The 6,412-nt window shown below is 40.5% G+C and overlaps 1 long non-coding RNA gene across 1 annotated transcript in view; it reads right to left on the bottom strand.

The window, feature by feature from the left end:
• Positions 1 to 6,412, bottom strand: part of LOC117282944 — a 310,877-nt gene that overhangs the window by 217,071 nt on the left and 87,394 nt on the right. The gene's annotated exons all lie outside the window — the stretch shown is intronic.

Raw genomic sequence — 6,412 nt, 5'->3', positions numbered from 1 at the left:
GTAGGACAGAGACCCGCCGGGGGGGGGGTTTCTTGTGAACATGATAATGAGCTTTCAGGTTACATAAAATGCTGGTAATTTTTTGTGTACCCGGGCGACTGGCGTTTTCAAAAGGACACAACTCAATGGAATTGGTTAAGCTTTAATAGCCCTTCTTTATAATGACTGACGGTTGTTGATTCAGAGTAGACACGTGAAAATTCTTTGCTTCCGTACGTCCAAGGCCACTCGTCCCAGTGTTATCTGATAATTACAATAAACCAAAAAAGTTATTACCCTGCATTCGAAACAAGTTACATATCAAATTCCTTCAAGCAGTAACGCTTCTCAATCCTATTTCGAAAGTGTCCGGTTCGTATCTTGGCCGAAAACCCGATTACCTTCATTTCGGCTCTAGTGACTGAGCTTTTTACCTAATTTTCTTCATTTCTCCCAGTCGATTTCCTGAGTAGTACATTGATGTAGACGGAGAGAATTTCCTTCCGTATCCCTTCTAGTTCATAATTCACTACTCATCTGATGTAAGATGTGAAGACAATCATAAAGTAATTTTGACTCTGACTTTGAGATTAAACCAATCAAATATTCACTTTCCTTAAGACTGTTCCTCTTAGCAAACAGACATCCTGCATGAAAAGGAAATTTGAACTGACCTGGCAGGAATGAAATTGGTTAGTGTATACAAATAATTCGCACACTATACAATGACGTTAAAGTGCTTCAAGGTGTTCTGTTACATTAATTAATATTCTATAACATATTCACAGCAGAATCTACCTTTGGGATGTCTGCCAGAGGTCATTCTATTATTTAATGTTAACTGTTTTGGGGGAATGTTCCTGTATGCAGACACAGGGCACTCATCTCTAATCATTTTGGAAGTACTCAGGTTGCTTCCAGAGAAAATTGGTTTCAGATGTGGGGGGTATTTGTGAATGTATATAGTAATAAACTGCACAGAGTCGAACAGGAGAGACCCTTCAGCCTGAGGGGTTGAGCGTGGTGTTAACAACTGCTCACTGTATAAAACCACTAAACTACTGAATGTTATAGGGTCCAACGTGACCATGTTAGAACGGCAATGAACATGGTGATTAACCCTTAAGTTCCACAAAATTCGGGATATTTCTATGTTATCTCAGTAGCTATATGATTATCAATAATGACTCTTCTCCATGGAGTCTGTTAGTCGAACAGAAACCGTGCTTCTCCGACACATTAGCGAGCCGGCAAACGTCACAGACTGTCACAGGACAAGAGCTAAACCAGCCAGCATCGTTGAGGACTCGCTGTCAGTAGCGCATCATTCCTCTCACTGGTGCATTAAGTTACCACGCCTCGCTACAGACGCCTGTTCTGGTGGATTTACGGCAGGTAATTGTGCTTGTGGCATGTACTGTCTTCGCTTGCTTGGAAACCGGGATCGTGGGTTTGAATCCCACTCAGGGCATGGATGTTTAGTTTGTGTGTGCGTTTTTGTGTGTTTGTGTACAGGCAGAGGCCTTGCGATGAGCTGATCACTCGCCCAAGGGGTCCTACCGAATGTGTAAGATCTAGAGAAACCGAAGTGAACGGAAAAGTTCATGGAGGTACGGTTAGGCCCACTGTGGCTGTAGTGCCAAGGAAAAAACTGAGCTTGTAATGAAGTGAAAGCTTATGGAATAGCTGCATGGCAATACGAAATGCGAGAAAAGAAAACAGTTGTAAATTTGACTCTTTTCTAATTAAAAATACGTTTATTAAATGTTAGAGGTGGCATAGTTGGTTCAGGCACTATGTTACAAGCCGGAAGGTCGCGGTTTCGATTCTCGATGAAATCACTGGATTTTTCAATTGACCTAATCCTTCCAGCCTTTGAGTCGACTCAGCCTCTAACAGAAATGAGTACTAGGAATCTTCCTGAGGGTAAAGAGCGGCCGGCGCGTAAGGCTGACAATCTTACCGCCTGTCTAGAAAAGGTGGAAGCCTCGCCGTCTCACAACCTTATGGGCCTCCACGGCCTGTTATAGGGATACATTTACCTTTTTCTTTACCTCTGGGAAAAGGTACTTTGAGTCTACTGTGGAATGATTTATTTAGTATTTCAAGTTTTCGCCCTTCCTTCACGCCTTTCGTACATTTACCTCCTCCTCTTCTTTCTCGGTTAAAACACTGGATTATGTGACATGTTCATCCGTCAGATGAAATTTCGAATACAGCATTGCCAGCTATGTAAGTATGTGAATGATACACCGCATCTTGTTATGTCTATGTGTTTGTAATTGACGGAGGGACGGATTGGCATAACAACGGATGGCAAATTCAGTTTGCAGTCAAGCAATACACGAGGCTCGTAGCTTCATTTCTTCTGCACGAAATGTCAGTTGTTCCGAAAATTTGTGAGCATTTATACAAATACTAAACGTTTGCACAACTATGAAAACCTTAGGGATGGAACATACACAGCGACATCGGTGATACGGAAAAATGTCGTATGACTTCCTTTTCACACTAGAGCGTCCAAATACATTTCTTTGCTCTCCGACTGCCGTACGGTAGATGTCGCATGTCGTCACGTATGAAAGCTAAGCCTATACTTTATATTCTACTACTTGATGCGACATGAACCGTACGGACGTCGTACGACCGATGTCGCCGTGTGTGTTCTTAACATTCGCCGCAGCGAAGCACTTAAACCTCACAATTTGAATATTTCGCTGCACATTAACCATGGACATGAATTCATAGAAACTGTATCTTTAGAACCAAATTATTTCTTGACCAGAGGAATCGTCCGTAAATATTAATAATCATATTCTGTCACGCTGCAATAATCAGGCAGTTCCATCGGTAAGTGTGGAGGGCTGAGCGCGAGATGCAAGCGAAGAAGAGAGCTCTCTGCAAGTTTTAATTGAATTTAAAACACACACAAAAAAAAACTTCGTGGTTTTACTCCACAAGCGAACTATACCGACCGAGCGACCGCCGCTTGTCAGCGAAGTTAGTATCAACTTTTGCGGATAGAGGGTGCCGCGTGGTAAGCGCAACGAATCCCCTCGGCGGTTAATCTCGGTTTTATAGACCGGAGCCGCTATTTCCTTTAAATATCTCCTAAATTATCCTCATGAGGATGAGTGGACCCCGTTCCAGATCCTCTCAGAAAATCTGGTAGCGTCAGGAATCAAACCCGGGACGTCTGGTTCTGTAGCAAGGTACTCTGACCACTAAACCACAGAGGCTTAAATTAGTACTAGCATTATTTTCATACCTTTAGCATCACCTTAATATGATTTGTGATTATAATTTAATTAAATTCTGCACTGAAACAGTTTTAATCTCGTAACTGGTAAAGAAAGTAATTTTTATCTTTTGTTTTATACATCCTGAAGCCAAGATTTCTCATTATATTTGACTGAATTAAATATAGTATATGATTTCAGATGCACATTAATCCAAAGCGAAAACAATAAAGGCGTTTAGTATATGTCATAAAACTTTTGGAGATATTGGAAGGTGTACTCGCGTCTTTTGGCTTACAGGCTTTCCTTATATTCCTTATTTATTTGGCTTTGTAGCACTCAAGAGTTCAGTCGGTAATAAAGTTGTTCTTCTGTTATACGAGAGGGAGCAGGAGGATGTGGGACGTGGGGTTCGAGGTTGGTTTGAAGGGGGGACGTCATGGCTTGTGTTTTTCTTTATTTGATTCTATTTTAAGAGCCATTTCTCTGTTGGGCTTGTACACCTACTCGTCTGCTGAAATTGGGTTTAAGCTGTTCTGATCCCCTGCCATGGATTTTTATTTCTTTTGTTTTCTCTCCCTTTTTATTACTGAGATCGTTAAGAGAAGTTACAGAACACGATCCTTGTATGTGGAGATTCGCTACAAATGAAGTATCCGCATATCCATTTTAGTACACGTTAATAATATTCTGCGGTTGAAAACTTGTTTTTATCCTGTTACTTCCAGCGCTACTTTATACAGACAAATTATTGTTATATGTATATTATATTAGACCGCCTCTGTGGTCTAATGGTCAGAGTTCCTGCCTATAGATCAAGAGGTTCCGGGTTCGATTCCCGGCGCAACCGGATTTTCTGAGAAGTAGTGGGTCTAGAACGGGGTCCACTCAGGCTCGTGAGGCTAACTGAGGAGACATTTCAAGGAAATAGCGGCTCCGGTCTAGAGAACCGAGATTAACGGCCGTGGGGATCCGTTGCGCTGACCACGCGACACCTCTATCCGCTAAAGTTGGCACTAACTCCACCAACAAGAGGCGGTTGCTCGATCGGTATAGTTTGCTTGCGGAATAAAGGCCACGGAGTTTGTTTTTTGTTTAATATGTTATACAAACTTCATGCTTTATATTTTAGAGCAATTAACATTGCATATGTGTACAGTACGCTAAAGAAGTAACAGTTGGATAGAACTTTATCTTGGTTTCAAATTCTGTCTTTTCCTTTTGGAAACTGTTGGTCTTCCGACCTCGCTGTTCCTTATTCAAATTTAACTTCATTCTAAAATGTGTCCTCTTTTTTTTTTTTTTTTGGAAACTGTTGGTTTTCGAATCCACTTTTCCTTATTAGCCTTCACCTTGGTTCTAAAGCGTAGATGAGAGAATAATATTAAAATGGATTTTAGATAAATATAATTGGGTGGTACGGACTGCATTCAACTGGCTCAGGTTAGGGCCCAGTGGTGGGCTTTTTTGGACATGGTAACGAATGAACCTTCGGGTTCCATAAAATGTTGGGAAATTTTTGAAGGGCTGAGCGATTTGCGGTTTCCCAGAAAGGGCTGAAATCCATGCAGTTAGTTAGCTTTGCTATAAATTTTGTTCTTATTTTGTTTTAGAGTTTCTGCTTGGTATATCAGAGACTATTCTTTGTCCAATGTCTGTTCTCCAAGTAAAATTACTCCACTGCTAGATGCACTTCAGCTGCTAATGTTGTTTGCAGGGACGCAGACTTCTTTGGAAAGAACGCCGTGTTTCATAATCATATTTTATGGCTGTACTTTCTTCCTTATTAAAATATTGACTGTACTCACGATGAATGTAGGCATATATATATTTCTCTCGCCGCACAATGGCTGGCGTGATCGAATTTTTATTATTGTCTGTGTCGTGTTTCACGATCCTTGTGGTATCAATTTCTATGGAATATTGCTTGCTCAAAAGCCCTCTCCTCTGTGTACACTTGCTGTCATGTAATGACTTTAGTAGTAGATTCTTTACCATTTTATAAAGCAGCAAAGGAAATAACACAAATGATCGAACTCATGAAGCGGTTTTCAACCTGTGGGTCTGTAGATTCAATAATTCATTCATTCATCAATGGTCCTACAGCTCTTTGTTGGGCCCTGGCCTTCTCTTCAGTTTCGTAAACTTTTTTACACTGACGGTAGGACTTCTTGGACGAGTGAGGGCTGTAGGTTACCTTGCATAATTACTAAATATATTACGATATATTTGTAAAATTACATTAAACTCCGTGAGACCATAAATAAGTGAAGAAATTTAAAAAAAAACTGTAGATTCCGCAAATGACAGAATTTATAGAACAATTCAGAAGAAACTGAAAATAAAAAAATAACAGAATGAGCTCTGACAGGATTCGAAAAAATAAATTCAATATATTAATAAAAAGGTAAAAGCAGTTTGGGAAGATCTCAGAAATGATGGAAATATTCCGTTTTTTAATATCTATTAGCAGGTCTTAACAGTCTCATTAATGAAAAAGATGATGATGATGATGATGATGATGAAACGCAATGCATCAAGTACGGTACTTGAAACCTGGAAATAATTCAGTAATTTACTTTACCGGAACGTCCCGGAAGATTATACATTTTATTTTCAAATATTTCAGTGCCTATTTTCGTTAATTATGTTCTTACGTTATGCAGTCTCTCCGATATGAACATAAAAATCTGAAGACATGTAATCATTGTCCCAGCAGTAAAATGGCTGTCGCATTTTTTAAATACCGTCTATATACAGGGTGTCCCAGGAGGAATGTGCCAAACTTCGGGAGGGTGTTCCTTATGTTAAAGTATGCCGATATAACCCAAAACACCTATGTCCAAAGTTGAACGGTTACGGAGATAATGGCCCGAGAAAAGTGTGGTCTTCTTGCAGGTCCACGCACTATACGTACCTGTCAGCTGAGACCCTTATCTGTTTGTCCTTGAGTGCCGCGAGTCACACTAGCGTAAGCTCATGCGCTGCCTACAGATTACGTTGCAGTGGGGTCGTGAATGGGTGGTAAATTAGTTGTGTGATGAGTTGCTGAAATGCCTTTTGTGTTTTCACACGTCGAGTATTGTGATATGCATTTTGTGTATGGATTTTGCGGTGGCAATGCACGTGCTGCTGTTGAAGAGTACCAAAGGCGTTTTCCCGATCGAAGGATTCCATCTCGAAGTGTATTTACG

This window comes from Cryptotermes secundus, unplaced genomic scaffold (genome assembly GCF_002891405.2).
Source record: "Cryptotermes secundus unplaced genomic scaffold, Csec_1.0 scaffold55, whole genome shotgun sequence".
NCBI lineage: Eukaryota > Metazoa > Arthropoda > Insecta > Blattodea > Kalotermitidae > Cryptotermes > Cryptotermes secundus.
Note: the sequence above shows the minus strand (reverse complement) of the source record. Positions and strands in the feature narration are given on the sequence as shown.